The sequence below is a fragment of the Talpa europaea genome, assembly GCF_964194135.1.
Source record: "Talpa europaea genome assembly, chromosome: 3".
In the NCBI taxonomy this organism is placed as follows: Eukaryota; Metazoa; Chordata; class Mammalia; order Eulipotyphla; family Talpidae; genus Talpa; species Talpa europaea.
In genome coordinates, this window is record NC_140069.1 from 59591610 (window position 1) to 59611618 (window position 20009).

The window sequence follows — 20009 nt, forward strand, 5'->3', positions numbered from 1 at the left end:
TTTCACTTATTTACCTTTTGATATCACTAATATCCAAATACAGCCACCTTGAAAGATATTGGAGGCTAAATTTCAACCTCTGAATTTTGGGGACTTAATTCAGTTTATTATACTGCACTCTCTGATCTACCCAAATTCATGTCTTTCTCATACGCAAAATGCATTTATTATCCCAACAGTCTCCAAATCCTTAACCTATTACATAATCAATTCTAAGTCCAAATTTCTCATCAACATCATCTAAATCATATGTGACAAAGATTTCAGGTATGATTCATTCAGAGGCAATAGTTGTCTCTAACTGAACCTGCAAAATCAACAAGTTATGTGCTTCCGAAATATAGTGGTAGAGCACACATAGGATAAGCAATACCATTTTATTTTCAAATATTCATTTATTTATGCATACAAGAGCTGGGGTATAGGCCAGAGGTATGGGGGGTGAGAGGATTCATGAAAGACAGAGTGGGGAACAGAACAGGCAGATTGACTGAAATACACTGCTGAGGGGAGCAGCGGGCAAGTCAGGAGTGGTCTGCTGTGCCATGTGGGTAGCTCCCTGGCCAGGGGTCAAACTCATGCTGCAGTGGCTGCGATAGCTGCGATAGCTTTATAGTACTGCTTCTTAACCCCTTGCGCCACCAGGGAGTCCCAGTATTCCCATTTTGAAAAGGAGAACTCAGAAATCAAAAATGGATAATGGGTGTTAAGCATGTCTGACCCTAAGAAGGCAAATTCCACTAATTTTAAGGCTCAAGAATGCACTCTAGCTCCATGCCCCATCTTCCAGGCCCATTGTGGTTGCCCTGTCTTGGGCAGTGTTCCTACCTCCTCAGTCTTGGGCAATAACCTGATATGCTGCTATGAGAAGGAGACTGCTCCCCCCTCTGATTCTGTGCCATCTGGGTGGCAGCCTGCCAGCCTCTGCACTGCCTCCAGGGTCATTCTCCCCTTTTCTGGAAGAATCACATATGTTTGCAGGCAGATAGCTTTATTGACCTGTCTTGCATAATCTTAGGGTTATGCAACCTTTTTTCATCTTGTCTGTTTCCGTCTGCTCTTGTCCAAGTTGGCAATTTCTGCTGGAATAGCCCCACCTCTGTTCCTGGGTCCTGCTGAGATGATGGATTATATAGAAGACGTGTGCCTATCATTTCTTAATCAAGCAGCTGTCCAAGCGCACACACGCACACACACACTTGGTGTTCTCTCCAGAACACATTTTCTCATCTTCTACACTCTGTATTAATTAAGAATTTTCCAAATGCTTTTTCTGTTTTTGCTTAAGAGTTCCTTCAACTTAACCATTGACTTGTAACTTACTGTAGGCTGCCAGAAGATATCAGTCTTCACCTCCAAAATATCCAACTTCATTTACAAGTTTCACTTTCCAAAACAAACAATCTGACAAACAAAATCAACAAAAACACTTGGACAAACCAAGGTCTTTATTATTTTACAAGGATAAACTTTTCTCCAATTTTCAAAAACATGTTTCTCATTTCCATCTGAGACATCACCAGAAGCACCTTTAATGTGCATGTTACTGTCAATAGTCTCTTTTTTAGGCATCACTTTTTTTCTAGAACTCTCCCAGCCTCTATCCATTTAGCCTGTTCCAGAACCACTTTCATATTTTGTTATTTGTTATAGAAGGACCCCACGCTCAGTACCAAAGTGGACATTACTTTATCAGAGCTGCTACAATGAAGGAGATGAGATGGCTCAAACAACACATTAATTTCCTCACCATTCTGGTGGCTAGAATCTGAGATAAGGTGCCAGAGGTGTGGGGTGGGTGGTGAGAGGACCCCCCAGAGACAGCAGGGAGCAGAACGGGTGGATTGACTGAAACACACTGCTGAAGGGAGCAGCAATTGAGATAGGAGAGGTCTGCTGCACCATGTGGGCAGCATCCTGGCCGGCCAGGGATCGAACTCCCACTGCAGAGGCTGCAGACAGCCCCACAGCGCTGCCCTCAAACCCTTGCACCACCGGGGTGGCCCTTGACCTTAACTTTTTCAAAACTGTCACTCATGATTTATCATACAATTTGTTAATTAACTAGATGATAACTTTTATTTTCTATTTTTTTCAAACATTATCTTTCAGTGAGATCTTCACATCTATTACTATGTTTTGCGTAATGCTAATCCTTAGGAGGATGCTGAATTTGAGCAATCTCAAATGAAAATATTTTGGAAAAGCATTTTGTTAGTAATAATTTCACTTCCCAACACAGATTCAGCATACTCTGGATCACAAATATTCCTATTATATACATGCTTATTAAATTGATGGAATAAAAATTATTGGCCCTAAAGCGAAGTTATAAGGTCTCGGGTTAAGGCGGAATCTATGTTTGATGAAATTTAACATCATATTTGGTGAGACATGTAATGCAAATAAGCACATAGCAAGAGGCTAGTTAGTTTCAGTCATAGGGAAATACAAACACAAACACATACATACTTTTTGCATACGAACTAAAAATTAACAAATTAAATAGGTTTCACAAAATAAGGAATATCTAAATAAATACTTGAGATTTAAAATGAGTTGTGAGGGGCTTCCCTGGAGGCACAGGGGGGTTAGCACAACACTTTAAAGCTATGTGCAGCCTCTGCAGCACGAGTGCAATCCCCGGCCTGTCAGGGAGCTACCCACATGACAAGGGAGACCTCTCCTGTATAGTCCTCTACTCCCCTCAGAAGTGTATTTCAGTCAGTCTTCATGTTCTGCTCCCCACTATCTCTGGTGAATTCTCTCACCCCTCCCCCCCGCCACCTCCACATATCTGGCCTGTACCCCAGTTTTGTATACATAATAAAATAAAATAAAATAAAATAAAATAAAATAAAATAAAATAAAATAAAATAAAATAAAATAAAATAAAAGAGTTGTGATGTGATTTGTTATGAATTAATGTGTTTATATCCCCTCTGGTTTTAAAGAAAAGAGAAATTGCTGTGCAAAAAGGACCATCTCCTTGGACACAAAGGGCAGACATGGGAGTACTTCTTCCCTAGCTATTTTTATGATAGCTGTTTCCCTAGCTATTTTTATGATGCTGTTTGACTGTATATGCATTTTAAATAAAATATAACCCTTCTTTTAAACTTTCATACCCACTGATATATAGTCGTTTACTTTTAAGACACTTTATTTTGACCATCACAATCTTTGTTATGAAATCATTAAAAATTATATTCTCTATTGCTTATCTAAAACTAGACAAATCAAAATCTTTTGGAATTTTTGAGCATTACCACTTCCTATTTTAAATGGCTGATGGGCTGCAGGTGTCCAGATTCTTTCTCCTTATAACCACTAAGCAAATGTATTCTGGAGAAATTAGTCCAGATGCTTCAAGAAAATTTAAGTTTTTATTTATTTTTTATTTATTTATTTTATTTATAAAAGCACAGGGTACAGTCAGAAGCGTGGGAGGGTGAGAGAATTCACCAGAGCCAGAGCAGAGAGTAGAACAGGCAGAGTGGCGAGGTACACTGCTGAGCGGAGCAGCGGGCGGCAGGACAGGTCTGCGCGCCATGTGGGACCCTCGCCTGGCAGCCAGGGATCCAACCGGCGCTGCAGAGGCTGCGGGCAGCTTCCCAACCCAGCGCTCAACCTCTGCGCCACCGGGGAGGCCCTCAAAAAAATTTAAGAGATGAATTTGACTCATGAGGCATGAGGGGACAAATTGTATCTGGAATTAAAACCTTGGGTGACCTATGGTGAAAAAAAAAAAACATTTCAAGATGCAGACCCGGGAAGCCTTGGATATTAAATATAAAATGTGACCGCCATTAAAAATATATCAAAAAAATCAAAAATTACATTAGACTTGTCCATTCATTTCTTCAAATTGAAAGAGCAATATAGTCAATTAGAAAATTCAAGTTAAATATGAAGTTGCTTATTATGTAAATATCTCAATGACTGATTTAAAAAAATCCCCAAATGAGTATGCAAAGTATCTGAAATTTGGGCCTCCCTGGTGGTGCAGGCAGTTGAATGCCGTACTATAAGGCGTCTGCAGCCTCTTCAGTGTGGGTTCGATCCTAGCCGGCCGGCAAGAATCCCACATGGCGTGGCAAACCTCTCCTGTCTCGCCTGCTGCTCCCCACAGCAGGGTATTTTGTCAGTCTGCCTGTTCTGTTCCCCTCTCTGTCTCTGGTGAATACTCTCATCCTTCCTCACATCTGGCCTGTACTCCAGTTCTTGTATAAATGAATAAATCTTAAAAAAAATTATCTGAAATTTATCTTATTTGTTCAGATTCAGTGTTAATAGATTATGTAGCTCCCACGTCTTTTTTCTGTCTACATTTAGCATTAGCTAATTAAATAGGGTTTTCTGAACTCAGAAACAGGTTATAAAAATCCAAGGAAAGAAATGGAGATATAAAAATTAAATTCCTCACATCACAAAGAACAAATTCAGGGAGTTCTGAGCCTCTGCTTGCCACAAGCTTTGCTCAGGGTTGGATTTGGGAGATGGATGCGTTCCTGGTGATATCAATTTATACAGAATGACATTCTGCAGAGAAACTAATTGAATGAGACCCTCCAGAATTCACTTTGCTTTTTTATAACCCATATAATTTTCATTGCATTGTGCACTGGACGACATAAGCAGAACATAAATTAGCTTGGTGAGGGAGCATGGTGCACCTGTCAATACCTATTCAGACGTACAAGAGTTATATTACCATCATGTCATTAAGTACTGAGTTGGGAGGGGCAAATACAAGGGTGAAGAGACACCTTCTCAATGCACCCACTCATCTCATTCTTCCTTTGTTTCTACCTCACTTTTCCTCCCTGCTGTGACTCTGTGAAGCCTTTGAAAAGACTGTTATCTGCTATCATTAAACCAGCCACCTGTCTCCTTGGCAACCCTTATCAAGCTGTACCAGGCAGCTTCGGTTGCTAGTGAGTACCTTCAACCTTGCATTGAATAAGGAAGTACAAATTGTTACCATCTGCTGTACTGAACTCTTATAAAATGTTAGAAGAATTGTATCTTACACTGCCTGCCATCTTGATGGTAGTAGAAGATGTATTGGAATTTACCAGCATTGAAACAAAAAAGATGGGAGGAAGAGAGAAAATTGACTTCAGGGCTGCAGGAAAAAATACATCCCATGATTCTTTTTTCAAACTTCTGATGACACATTGTTAATATCCTTATTGTCTTCCACATATTCACTTCTCAACTTAGAAATGCAGCCTGTTTGTCCACTGGGAGGGAAGAAAAGGGAAGCCTCTTCTCTTAAGCAGGATATGACCCAAATGCAAGGCACAGGCAGCCACAACATCTATCTTGTTGAATGTAGAGTATACTGTTACCAGACGTGGTATAGTAGCAGTTCAACAAATATTTTTGAATAAATGAATAAATTCATGTATGCATTCACCCTCCTGGCAGCATATTTCTCTGAATATTTCTTGGGATAAATGATTAGAAGTGAAGTTGTACAAACAAAGCTTATGTGATAATGATGCATAGATCTAAGATTGTACTTCCCTCTTAAAAGTGTACCTTGTTTATACAAATTCAGTGAATTAAGAAGATATGGTTTACATACACAATGGACTACTACTCAGCCATAAAAAGGTGAAATCTTGCCATTGGTGATGATATGGATAGAGTTTGAAGGCATTATGCTAAGTGAAATAAATTAGAAGGAGAAAAATGAATGTCATATGATTTGACTCATTTGTGGAATATAAAGAAAAAAATCAATTGAACAAACAAAACAAAAACAAGTTGATTTCCAAATGCTGGACTCTGACAACAAAATTATGGTTACCAGAGTGGAAGAAGGAAAAAATAGTGAGCAGGGGACCCATGGGTTGTTGGTGGATGGTGACTGAACATTTGGTGGTGGGCATAAGGTGATATATATCTAGTTACTGATTTTGGAAACTATACACCTAAAACCTATACAGTATAACTAACATCACCTGAGTAAAAATAAAAAGGGAAAAAATCAACAAACCAGAATACAATATTTTTTTTAAAAAATAATAAAGTAAATTCTTCTGGCTACTATGATGACAGAATAACCAGGTTTTTCCTCAAGTATGTGGGAACTTTTAATTTTCACATGTTAAGTAATATTGCAAATATTTCTACCATTTTTACGTTTCCAATTTAGTGTTATTTGGTTTTTGGTCACAAGGAAATTTTAAGTTTTACTGAGACAAATTAGTTTTTCTATAATTTATTTATTCTTTATAATTCCCAATTAATCAAAGTTGGTTTACAATGAATATGATTCAGAAAAATAAGATCTTCACATACATGCTAGGGCACACCACCCACCGCCATGGCTGGGCCCTCCACTTCCACCATAGTACTGGGCCCTTCTCCTCCTTGCCTCTCTCTTCTCTGGTAGAGAGTACTCATTTAGGGTCTGGTTTCAGTTTGGTATTGCCTGACTCTTTTGTTTCTCTGTATTCCACATATGAAGAAAACATCTGATATTAGTTTTCCTTTTAATTGTGGCTTTACTGTCACATTTTTCTTGAACTTCTTCCACCTCCATATATATTGAAAAAAAATTCCATTTTCTTTTCATGTGTTTACCGTAAGTTTACAATTAAAATCATTAAAACGTTTAAATAATTAATCCATCTGGAACTAGATTTTGGTGAAGGTATTAAAGAGAGGTTTAATTTCATATTTTAAAATGACTTGCCAATTTACCAATTGCCTTTTATTAAATAACATATTTCCTCCATTATTTGAAGGACACAGTTACCAGATCATAAAATGTGTTTGGGTGTATTGTGTGTCAGTGTGCATTTGTTTGAACTTCTAGAATCTTTATCTTTCTATAAAAAAGCAACATATTTTTAATTATGATAGCTTTATAATGTTTTTTTTAAATATGGTTTTCCTTGTTTTTTTTTTTAAGATTTATTTATTTAGTCAAACAAGCACTGGGTACAGTCAGAAGCGCGGGGGCGGGGGGTGAGAGAATTCACCAGAGCCACAGCGGGGAACAGAATAGATAGATTGACTATACACTGCTGAGGGGAGCAGCAGGCAGCAGGAGAGGTCTGCACACCATGTGGGACCCTCGCCCCGCAACCGGGGATCGAACTGGTGCTGCAAAGGCTGATGGCAGCTTCGCAACCCAGCGCTCAATCGCTGTACCACGGGGGAGACCTATAATATGTTTGAATAACTGAAAAGGCAACCTTCACCTTATTTTTCAGAACATGTGCTTTTTATCCTCTATATGAATTTTAATTTTCTTGCCAACTTCTTACTTCCTCTTAAAGATGTGCATAACATTTCTGAAAAATAAATTTCTGAAAATCTAGTTATTAAAAAATGCCTTAGACATTTAAGAAGAGCTTTCTAAGGCTTTATTTTCCTGTAGTATATGCTTATTTCACAGTAGTATTTTTTTCTATATTTTTCATTTAGATAATATTATTTTACAAATAATAAGCATAATTAAATATGATTTATTGATCATGATAAAAGAATACCCTGCCATTCCTAAAAAAAATATTTTAGTAATAAATGAAGAGTAACATTTTATCAATATTCTGAAATATTTCTTTTTTTTAAAAGATTTATATATTTATTTATTTATTTATTTTTATAATAAATTTTATTTTTATATTCCCCATACAATTGCAACCCCTCCATTCTGACCCCGATCCCTCCCCTCCCGCCCCCCACACCCCAAAAAGTGTCTCTGGTTCATAGTTTTTTGTTGATTTTGATTTTCACTTTCTTATAGTTATTCATTTTCCTGGTCCCTTATTTAAGTTTTCTAGATTCCTGCTATGAGTGAGACCATCCGGTATTTTTCTTTTTTCTTTTTGGCTTATTTCACTGAGCATGATCCCTTCCAGCGCCATCCATGTTGCTGCAAATTGCATGTGTTTATCTTTTTTGAATGCTGAGTAATATTCCATGGTATATATGTACCACATCTTCTTGATCCAGTCATCTATTTTTGGGCATTTGGGTTGTTTCCAAAGCTTAGCTATTGTAAATAGAGCTGCTATAAACATTGGGGTGAAGGTGCTCTTTAGAATTGATGTTTCTGTGTCCTTTGGGTAAATACCTAGGAGTGGAATTGCTGGATCATATGGAAGCTCTATGTTTACTAGGTCAAGAAATCTCCACACAGTTCTCCATAGTAGTAGGACCAGTTTGCACTCCCACCAACAGTGCAGGAGAGTTCCTTTCTCTCCACAACCTCGCCAACATTTGTTGTTGCTAGTTTTTTTAATATGTGCCTTTCTCACTGGTGTAAGATGGTATCTCATGGTAGTTTTGATTTGCATTTCCCTGATTACAAGTGATGTTGAATATTTTTTCATATGCCGTTGGCCATTTGCATTTCCTCTTCAGAGAAGTTTCTTTTTAGCTCTTCTGCCCATTTATTGACTGGGTTATTTTCTTTGTTGTTGTTGAGTCTCATCAGCTATTTGCAGATTTTTGTGATCAGTCTTTTATCATTAGTGTTGGGTGCAAAAATGTTCTCCCAGTCAGTGGGGTTTCTCTGTTTTTGTTATTGTCTCTTTTGCTGTGCAGAAGCTCTTTAATTTGATGTAGTCCCAGCTGTTTATCTTTGCCTTCACTATCACTGATTCGGGTGATGTGTCTGTAAAGATGTCTTTGATGTGCAAATCACGTAGTGTTTCGCCTATATTTCCTTCTATATATTTTATGATTTCAGGTCTTATGTCTAGTTCTTTAAACCATTTTGAGTTGATATTTGTGTATGGTGTGAGGTAGTGGTCAAGCTTCATTCTTTTGCATGTAGCAACCCAGTTTTCCCAGCACCATTTATTGAACAAACTTTCTTTGCTCCAATGCATAGTCTTTGCTCCTTTGTCAAAGATTAGTTGACCATAAATCTGTGGGTTTATTTCAGGATTTTCTATTCGATTCCATTGGTCTGTATGTCTGTTCTTGTTCCAATACCAGGCAGTTTTGATGACTATGGCTTTGTAGTATAGTTTGAAGTCTGGGCGTGTGATGCCTCCATTCCCTTCTTTCTTTTTCAGGAGAGCTTTGGCTATTCGGGGTTTTTTGTGATTCCATATGAATTTCATCAATAATTGTTCTATTTCTTTGAAGAATGACATTGAAATTTTGATTGGAATAGCATTGACTCTGTATATTGCTTTTGGTAGGATGGCCATTTTAATAATGTTTATTCTTCCAATCCATGAGCAGGGGATGTCTTTCCATTTCTTTGTGTCTTCTTCTATTTCTTTTAACAGTGTTTTATAATTTTCTTTGTATAGGTCCTTTACCTCTTTTGTTAGATTTATTCCCAAATATTTGATTTTTTTTTGTTTCAATAACAGAAGGGATGGTTTTTTTGATTTCTTCTTCTTCATATTTATTGTTTGTTTATAGGAAGGCTACTGACTTTTGTGTGTTGATTTTGTATCCTGCCACTTTACTGAGCTGATTGATGAATTAGTTTTTCTGTGGAGTTTTTGGGGTTCTCTATGTATATTATCATATCATCTGCAAATAGTGATAGTTTGACTTCTTCTTTTCCTATTTGGATTCCTTGTACGTCTTTCTCTTGTCTTATTGCTCTGGCTATGACTTCCAGTATTATATTGAAAAGCAGTGGTGAGAGTGGACATCCTTGTCTTGTTCCAGATCTTAATGGAATTGCTTTCAGCTTTTCACCATTGAGAATGATACTGGCTGTTGGCTTGTCATAGATGGCCTTTATGATGTTGAGGTATGTTCCTTCTATCCCAAGAATTTCAAGGGCTTTTATCATGAATGGGTGTTGCACTTTGTCGAAAGCTTTCTCAGCATCTATTGATATTATCATATGGTTTTTATATTTCTTTTTGTTGATGTGTTGGATAACGTTGATTGATTTTCAGATGTTAAACCATCCTTGTGTCCCTGGAATGAATCCTACTTGGTCGTGGTGAATTATCTTATGGATACATTGTTGGATTCTGATAGCTAAAATTTTGTTGAGGATTTTTGCATCAGTGTTCATTAGGGAGATTGGCCTGTAGTTTTCCTTTTTTGTGTTGTCCTTGTTCGGTTTTGGTATTAGTGTAATGTTGGCTTCATAGAACGTGTTTGGTATTGTCCCTTCCTTCTCAATTTTTTGGAAGAGTTTGTGAAGAATAGGCACCAATTCATCTCTGAATGTTTGGTAGAATTCGTTTGTAAATACATCAGGTCCTGGGCTTTTGTTTTTGGGGAGGTTTTTGATTACCATTTCAATTTCACTGCTTGTAATTGGTCTGTTTAGGTGTTCTATTTCTTCTTTATCTAGCTTTGGGTGATTGTAGAGTTGTAGGAATTTGTCCATCTCCTCTAGATTGTTGAACTTGTTTCCATAAAACTCTTCATAGTAGTTACTGATAATTCTTTTTATTTCTGCTGTGTCCGTTGTGATTTCTACTCTTTCATTTCTGATTATGTTTATTTGTGCTTTCTCCCTTTTTTCCTTTGTGAGCCTGCCTAGGGGTTTGTCTATTTTATTGATTTTTTCAAAGAAGCAGCTCTTGGTTTCATTGATCTTTTGGATTGTATTTTTAGTTTCAATTTCATTTATTTCTGCTTTGGTTTTTATTATTTCTTTTCTTCTACTGGCTTTGGGTTTTTTTTGTTGTTCTTTTTCTAGATCTTTGAGCTTCGAGATTAGGTTGTTTCTTTGAATTCTTTCTTGTTTCTTGATGTGAGCTTCTATTGCTATATATTTTCCTCTTATTACTGCTTTTGCTGCGTCCCATACATTTAGGATATTGGTGTCCTCCTTGTCATTCAATTCAAAGAATTTTTTAATTTCCTCTTTGATCTCATAATTAGTCCAGTGGTCTTCCAGTAGTGTGGTTTTTAGTTTCCATGAGGTAGGAAAGTTCCTTGCCTTCTTTTTATGGTTTATTTCTAGCTTGATGCCTTCATAGTCAGAAAAGATGGTTGGTATGATTTCAATCTTGGTGTATCTGTTGATGTTTGTCTTGTGCCCCAGTATGTGATCGATCCTGGAGAATGATCCGTGTGCGCTTGAGAAAATGTGTACTCCGTTTTTTGGGGGTTTAGTGTTCTATAGATGTCTGTTAATCCCAAGTGCTCTAGGTCCTTATTTAGAGCTTTAGTTTCTTTACTTATTTTTTGTCTTGTTGATCTCTCCATTGTTGATAGTGGTGTGTTGAAGTCTCCCACTACATATGTGTTTTCTCTGATGTCTGTTTTCAGAGATGACAACAGTTGTCTGATATATTTTGGTGCTCCTTCGTTTTGTGAGTATATGTTAATTAGTGTTATTTCTTCTTGAAGTATTGTCCCTTTGATCATAATGTAGTGACCGTTGGGATCCCTTTTTATTTTTTTGAGTTTGAAATCTGTTTTATCTGATATAAGTATAACTGTTCCTGCTTTCTTTTTTGGTCCATTTGCTTGTAGGATTGTTTTCCATCCTTTAACTTTGAGCCTATTTTTATCTTTTGTAGCTAAATGTGTTTCCTGGAGACAGCCAAAGGTTGGGTTTTGTTTCTTAATCCAGGCTGCAACTCTGTGTCTTTTTATTGAAGAGTTTAGTCCATTTACATTTAGGGTTAATATTGATATGTTAGCATCTGTATTTGCCATTGTGTTTGTCTTTCCTTTGACTTTATTTATTCTTTTAATATCTTTTTTTTTTTCCTTGCCTTCTTTCGTTGTTATTCGTCCCTCTGAGGTTCTGGCTTTAGGATTCCTTGTTGTATTTTTTTGAGTGGGGGTTTATTGGTAATGAAGTTCCATAGTTTCTGTTTGTCTGGGAAGGTCCTTATTCTTTCTTCATAGAGGAAGGAGAGCTTTGTGGTTAGAGTATTCTTGGGTGGCATCTGTTTTCTTGGAGTCTGTTGACTATGTCCCTCCACTCTCTCCTTGCCCATAGTGTTTCTTCAGAGAAGTCCGATGTCAGCCTGATTGGTTTTCCTTTGAATGTTATTTGTTTCTTCTCTCTTGTCAGCTTCATTATTTTTTCTTGTCCTGGATTCTTGGGAGCTTCACTATTATGTGTCTTGCTGTATTTTTCCTTTCGTCATGGAAGTTTGGTGTTCTTGTTGCTTCTTGTATATCAATTTTCAGCTCCTTCTTCACATTTGGAAGTTCTCTTCAATTATCTCTTTGAATATTTTCTCTGTTCCTACATCTCTCTCCTCTCCTTCTGGTATTCCTATGACTCTTATATTTCCTTTCCTCATGGTGTCCGATAGTGCCCAAAGTCTTTCTTCGTTCTTTTTCCTTCGTACTTCTCTTTCCTTTTCTGTTTTGGTTCTTTTTATTTCTGTGTCTTCAAGAGAACTTATTCGTTCTTCCATTTCATCTATTCTGCTTTCATTGCTTTTCTCAGAATTCTTTAGTTCTTCCATTAATTCTTTGATCTCCTGCATTTCTTTTACTTCCCTCTTTAGGGACTCCATTTCATTCTTCTGATCGTTGATTATTTTTCCCTTATCATTGTTTTCCTTTATGACTTCTGTCATTTTTTTAATCATGGCAATTTTAAATTCTCTTTCTGGAAGGCTCAGAAGTTCTTCCAAGTTACTGTCATTGCAATCTGGGGGCTGGTTTTCTTTTTGTGTTGTGCTTCTTCCCTGAGGAGTTGCTATGTTGAGTGTGGTTCTTCTACTCCCTACTGTCTGTTTTCTAATTTGCCGTATGCATTGGGACACTGTGTTGCTGGGACTGGCTGGCATCTTGGGTGAGCTTCTCTGCTCCCCTCTGGCTCCTCCGGGAGCCATCTGTCAGTTTCAAGCAGTCTTTACTGGAGAAAGGTCCCTGTTCTAAAATGCCGATGTGGTGACACACTCCCCTGTGCTCCTGGTTTGCCCCGGCGGTGGGTTCCCTCTCCCTCTCTGGGCTTGCACTGTAGGCCAGAGGTGTTCTGGTGTGGGCGATCTTCCCGGGCTCACCTCTGGCTCCTGAGGGAGTCTTCTGCAGGCAGTCTTTACTGAAGAAATGTCCCTATTCTAAAGTGGCGATGCAGGACACACTCCCTGCGTGTCCAGTCTCAGGCACACTCTTCTGCGTGCCTGGTCTGCCCTGGCTTTGGGTACTTGCTCCCCCTGTGGGCTCAGACTACTGGTCGGCAGGGGCCCGGTGTGGGCTAACTTCCCAGCTGGCCACTGGCTCCTCCAGGAGCCTCTGCTGGTTTCAAGTCGCTAGGTGGCACCAGAGAACTCTCCTAGAATCCTTGGGGAGCTGTTTGTTTTTTTTTTCCTTCACCCGGTGGGACAGGAAAGAGAGCGGTTATGGTAGTGTAAACCTCAACGGCTTTGGGGTGCTGTCTGCCTTGTGCCCCACCGTCGTGGAGAACCCACGCCCCGAATTTTGTGCCCCGGATCTCAGTTCCAAAGCCCTCAGGTCCAGGACGCGGGCTGTAGCCCAGTTCAGTGTCCACAAAATGGCCTCTTTTGCACCCCGCTCCCTGCCTGGGTGCCTGGTTCCTGGATACTCAGTGAGGCACTTTCACCTCAGTGAGGGTTTTCGCACGTGTCTCCCTGCAAGCCTAGGTCGCAGGCGCAGGGACCTGGGCAGCCGCGATCCCAATCCACGTTTGCTTTTCAACCACGCTGCTTTTCCGCGCTCTCCCAATCCTGATCCATGTTTGCTTTTCCAGCTCACCGCTTTTCCGAGCAAGCTTAGTGGGTGGCCTGAGGCTGTGTGCTGGTCCTGGCCTCCTCCTGGGGGGCAGGGTCTCTGTTTAATGGCGCCTGGAGCTCACCTCCGCGGCGAATCCTGCAGGGATCTCCGCAGCTCCCGTTCACGGGGTGTGGTGGCTGCAATAGTTCCTTTCAACTCACAGTCCCGCTTGCTGCATAGTTTGTTCTTGTTGGTCGTTTTGGTTTGTTTTTTTCCTCCTCTCTGCCGGTGGAGAGTGCTGACTCAGTGGCGGGGGAGGGGAGCAGGTTTCTACTCAGTGGCGGGGGAGGGGAGCAGGTTTCTGCGCTTTCCTCCCTTCTGGTCCTCTTTTATGGCCACTTTCTTCTTCAGGCAGTTTGCTGGCTTCACCCGTTTATCTTCCGTGTCCCAGTTCTCACTGGGACCTGCCGCTTTTCCTCCCTATTAACTTTTTTTAATGGGAGATCTTACTCGCAGCGTCTCCTCACCGCCATGTTGCTCCGCCCTAGTCCATAAATAAATAAATCTTGGCATCTGGCCCGTGCTCCCGCCGCCGTGCTCCCAGCGGTGGCGCCTTCTGCGGCTCTAGGGACTGACCGATTTATTTATTTATTTATTTATACAAGCACTGGGTACAGTCAGAAGCATGGGAGGGTGAGAGAATTCAGCAGAGCCACAGCAGGGAGCAGAACAGGCTGACTGACAAAGTACACTGCTGAGGGGAGCAGCAGGCGGCAGGAGAGGTCTGCACACCATGTGGGACCCTCATCCAGTGGCCAGGGATCGAACAGGCGCTGCAGAGGCTGCGGGCAGCTTCGCAACCCAGTGCTCAACCTCTGCGCCACTGGGGAGGCCCCTGAAATATTTCTTAAGTGAACATGATCTTATCCTTCTTCAAAGACTAATATGAAGAATTATATTAATTGATTTCTAAATGCTGTTCTTATAAAAGAAAAATTAGAGTAGTATGTTATGTATACCATAGTAGTTATGCTTTTTTATTCCTAATAACAGCTAGAGTTATTTTATTAATTCTGTAAGTATAATCTGTGTCCATAAACTCAAATGCCATTTTCTATAATCATTTTTAATTTTGACTTAAAACTCCATCCTGCTATATTGTAACCATTTGAGGTCTCATGGTAGCACCTTCAGATGGGTTTCAAGTTTCCAATAAGGAAGTACCATAGTCAGTTTTATAACTGCACTCTGCCCACAGAGGTGGCACTCACCAACCCCATGATATTTTCTGATTTTATGGTTCTCTGCTACACCCATGTCTTTCTTGAAACTTCAGGATATTTGAAAACTGAAAACATCAGGTCAATGCTTCTGTCTCTATATACATACCTTGAATTTATTTCTCTCTGGGACCTCGCCAGGCAGAATTTATGATGCATTAATCCCATTACTTGAGTTCTGAGCAACCTAAAGATGACTTCTGCTTTCTGTAAAAGCAACAGGAGCTTTACCTCTAGTCACTGCTGAAACATGTTTATCATCCATCATTTTAAAAGGACAAAGAAGGGGTATAGATAAAGTTATGTTTCCAATCAGTCTAAATGTTTATGTTGCAATCCATCAATATTTTATTTAAATTTTTGTATACTTTCTACACTCAAGCAAAGTTGCCATATTTTTTCTTAGCCTGGCTTTACCAAATTTTAATATCAGGTTCTGAATAAAATTAGAAACTTCAAATAATTTCTGATATTCTGAAACACATTAATGAAAATCAGATTTATCTGTTCCTTGAGGTTTTATAGAACTTACCATCTGTACTTAGAGGATATTTTAGGATAGTTCTTTGACAAGTTTTAATTTCTTCACGATTATTAGTTTCAATATTTCAATTTTACTAATCTTCTGTTTAATGCCACAATTTAATAAATACATAGCCCTGTTGGTATGTGGAAGCAACTAGTCACTGTGACCTCCAGATCTTTTCCCTGCTAGTTCATTATGACTTCTTTATCAAGTTTTTTCTTATCCCCTCTACTCTACTGTTTTAAATAATTCTTTACAACTAATTACATTGTTTCATGATTCCCATATTTTCAGCCAAACTGTCTTTATTACACCTTTTAATTTATCTTTAGATGCAAAAAGCTGAATATCGTTAAATGAGAAAGTTGTAGGGCATATTTAGAGCTGAAAAATGTATTTACACCCCACATCAAAGAGCTTAAATTGTCTGTCCTTATAAAAAGTTCCCTAATACAATCCTGTGCTTAAATGAAATTGGTCAGCTGTCGACTTTTTAATATTGAAATATGGAATAATGAAAATACGCAAAAGTGTAACTGGGTATGAAGCCCAGAAATTGTTTTCATTACTATGAGCTTCAGAAATTCTATTAACTATTCCATTCTGTTACTGTTTGAAATACTTATCCAACAGGATTGAAGTCTGGGGAAAAATGAAGTTATTTATCCAGGAAATAAATTGTAAAGTTAAATGGGCCGTGTGCATTATTGGTATATTTTATTTTCATAAGGTGCCAAATTTCTCCTTCATCCTAGTTTGGAGATATGGTCTTCTGTTGCTCAAACTCCTGAAATAGGTTGAAATTACATTCACTAGTGGGAAATTCATTAGTTAAATATAAAAAAATTATCTAAAATAATATCGTAACATGAGTGACATACATTCATATGCATTAGAATGTATAACTAGAAAAAATACACTAGAGATGAAAGGGCTGTGCCAAGTAATTGTACTAAAAAATAGACATGTCATACTCAGTTTCTCTATCTGAGCTATTTCAAACTCAGATCTCTAAATTAAAAGGGAAACTGGCTCTTTTTGAAGAAGGACCTGAATTGTCACCACTAGCATTTAACATAAATATTTCTACGTTCTAACAAGTGGACTTCTAGTCTTCTACAAGAATAACAACATTCTAGGGAAAGCAGAACACCTAAACTTTCAAGAGTTCTTCCATACAGGTTTTGCTCTGACACTCACAATAGGGAATCTGAAACCTAGCTGTAGCTAGGGTAGGGCTTAGGAATAACACATGGTAAGTGGACTGCTGGCCTGTCTCTCTCATTGAGGGTCCAATGGGTTCACATACCTACTCTGGCAATTCCTTCTTTGCATAATTGGGATAAATATACTTAGCAGCTCGCATTGTTCCATATCCTATGTAGTAATAATCTATAATAAGAAAAGTCAAGAAGAGATTTTTGAGATCTCCTATAACAGCCAAGTCAGTTAAACAGAAGCAATAATGACAGAATTTAGTCTTCTCTCAAATAACTTGGGGATTCAGATATGGTAATCCCTCCCTTGTCCTCATTCAATTCACTTTCATATTCCTTACAAAAATCATTTGGATTACATGGTAGACTACAAAAACTACAAATGTGAGACCCCCATTAGATCTGCTGTGCAGATGGCTTCTTTACTCAAAGAGATGAGCACAGCCTCTGGTACTGGGATCAGACCACTGTTGTCACAAATGTGTTCTTTTCTATACCGAGAAATAAGGTCACCAAAAGCAGTTTGCATTTGCAGAGGAGGCGCAGCTATACATTCTAAGGTTGAGCTTGCTTGCTTTCTGTAATACTATTGATTGCAAGGTTCTTTTAGGGGCAACAAAGAAATCTTTTGGATGTCCTGTAGAATAGCACTATTGCCTTTACGTTAAGAGAATGCTTGATTTACTGACATGGGATTTTATATGACATCACCTTAGACCACAGAAAGACTTTACAGTAGTGGAGGTTTAATAGAGGGCACATAAACTTGGGACCCACTGGTTCTATAATATACCATCTGGAGTGACTTATCAAAACTCAGTTAAAAAGCCAGCTTAGGATGGCACAGTTTTAGAGGTGACTTTGTCCTTCAGAATGGTATTTTTGCACTAAATATTTAATAACATTTTGTGATCTCTGTAACTGTGTCCCTTATTGCTAAAACACACAAGTCTGAGAACAAAGATTAGAAACTCAGTCGAACTCCATTATCATCATTCTCAGTACCCTACTTACAAAACCGGTGAGTTCCATCTCCACAAATTTAGATTGTACTTAATTAAAGGTGTTAGATGCCAAGAGTAAGGGAGAGAAATCCAGAAGGGAGTAGTATAGAGGAGGGAGGTGACAAAGGTATTGTTAACCTTGGTACAAGTTGCATCAGTGAAAGCTATGTTTTGTTCTACTGTTTATTGTACATTTGCTACAGGTTATGCTGACTGCCACACTGAAGGGTCAGTGACAAAAATATTGGGGAGCATATGAGCAGATGTGAGTCATGAAAGGGTCAGTGAAAGTATTTCAGATTTTATTTGCAGCTATGAACTATATGTATCCCCTGCCTGTAGCACTTCCAGCACCCTGTGTAGGTCTTCTTTTCTGCCACAGGCCTTTTTGCTTGTACATTTCTTTTTTTTTTTTTAAGATTTATTTACTTATGCATACAAGAGCTGGGGTACAGGCCAGAGGTGTTGGGGGTGAGAGGATTCATCAGAGACAGAGTAGGGAACAGAACAGGTGGATCAACTAAAATACACTGCTGAGGGGAGCAGCAGGTGATTCAGGAGAGGTCTGCTGTGCCATATGGGTAGCTCCCTGGCCAGGGATTGAACTCGTGCTGCAAAGGCTGTGAGCAGCTTCACAGTGTTGTGTTTAACCCCTCACCCCACAAGGGAGGCCCTGCTGTTCATTTCTTGAACTGAAGTCTTTTTTTTTAATTTATTTATTTATGCATGCAAGAGCTGGGGTACACACCAGAGATGCGGGAGGGGGTGTGTGTGTGAGGATCCATCAGAGACAGAGTGGGGAACAGAACAGGCAGACTGACCAAAATACACTGCTGAGGGGAGCAGTGGAGAGGTCTGCCTCAACCGTGTGGGTTTCTCCCTTGCCACCTGGGGATCGAACACATTTTGTAGAGGCTGCGGATTGCTTCATAGTGCAGTGCTTAATCCCTTGCACCACCAGGGAGGTCCAGTAACTGAACTCCTTTTTAGCTCACTTACAGACAGAGCTGAGAAATTCAGGGGAGGAAAACTCTTCAGGACCTTCTCAGGTCACAGGAGGCAGCATCTTGTGGATAAGTAGCTGGTCCTCCAGTCTTGCTGGAAAATCTCCAGGGGCATCTCCACAGCTTCAATCTTAAATGTGTACACTTATTTATCTTCCTTCTTTGTCCAGCTCCTCCTGCAAATTCACTTCTCTATCTTATAAACTACATGTGTTACTGGAACCCAGCTGCCCCAGTGGTGGGGGCCAGCAGGAGCAGCGGTGTCCTATCAACCTGCTGCCCCACCACAAGTCAGTGTGGCAGTTGCTCCTCAGAGCTCAGTAACTGCCATTTTGTGATGGACTGATCAGGTGTGAGCTATGAGCAATTTGATGCTAAATGGTCCAATCATATGTGTGGGTGAAAGAGGATACAAGCCAAGGTTGGAGGGAGCTGGGGGAGGCCCCGAAGAAAAAAGATACAATGACACTAGCCCTGAGAGAAGAGGACGGGGTCCCTGGAGAAGAAGAAGAGATGACGCAAGCCCAGCCCAGAAAGGGAGAAGACGCCAACCCCCAAACCAGAAAGAAGTGGAAGACTCCGTTTTTGCCTCTGAAAAAAGAGGAAAAGAATCATCCAGTAGTTGACCTCTGAGGGGGAAAGAGAAGCTGGAGGACTCTGTCAGAGACTGGGCCTCAGTCCTATCTTTGACATTGCCTGAAAGGAGCAACAAAGGCACTGGGCCTGGTGCCTCAAAGAGCTATTTGTTGCTGGCATAACCCAACCACTCCCAAAGAGCTGTTAACACTGGGTGTCTCTGACACCGCTTCTGTGGGATCAGTAGCGGCCATCACTACTGGTTAGTGCTGTCCAGCACTCCTGGTGACTGGTGGTGACCATCGCTGCTATTTGGGTGAGGCAGCAACCACTTGTGGATACAGTAAGCTCTTTGTTTCCCCTGTTTGTAAAATAAACCCCATGGTTGTTGTTCCTGGAGCCTGAGGTCTCTTGCAGTTGTATGCACAGATGAGAACCCACAGAGAGTGACCTGTCCTCTTATCTGGCACTGTCCTTTGTTAGGCTACAGCTCTTGGTTTTGGTCTTTTTTTTTTTTTTAAGATTTATATTTTTATTTATACAAGAACTGGGGTACAGACCAGAGGTGCAGGAGAGAGAGAGACAATTCACCAGAGACAGAGCTGGGAACAGAACAGGCAGACAGACCAAAGACACTGCTGAGGGGAGCAGCGGGTGAGATGGGAAAGATCTTCAGCACCATGTGGGAATCTCCCTGGCCGGCCAGGAATCGAACCTGCAATGCAGAGGCTGCCGACAGCTTCACAACGCTGCGCTCAACACACTGCGCCACTGGGGAGGCCCGGGTTTTTGGCCTTTTG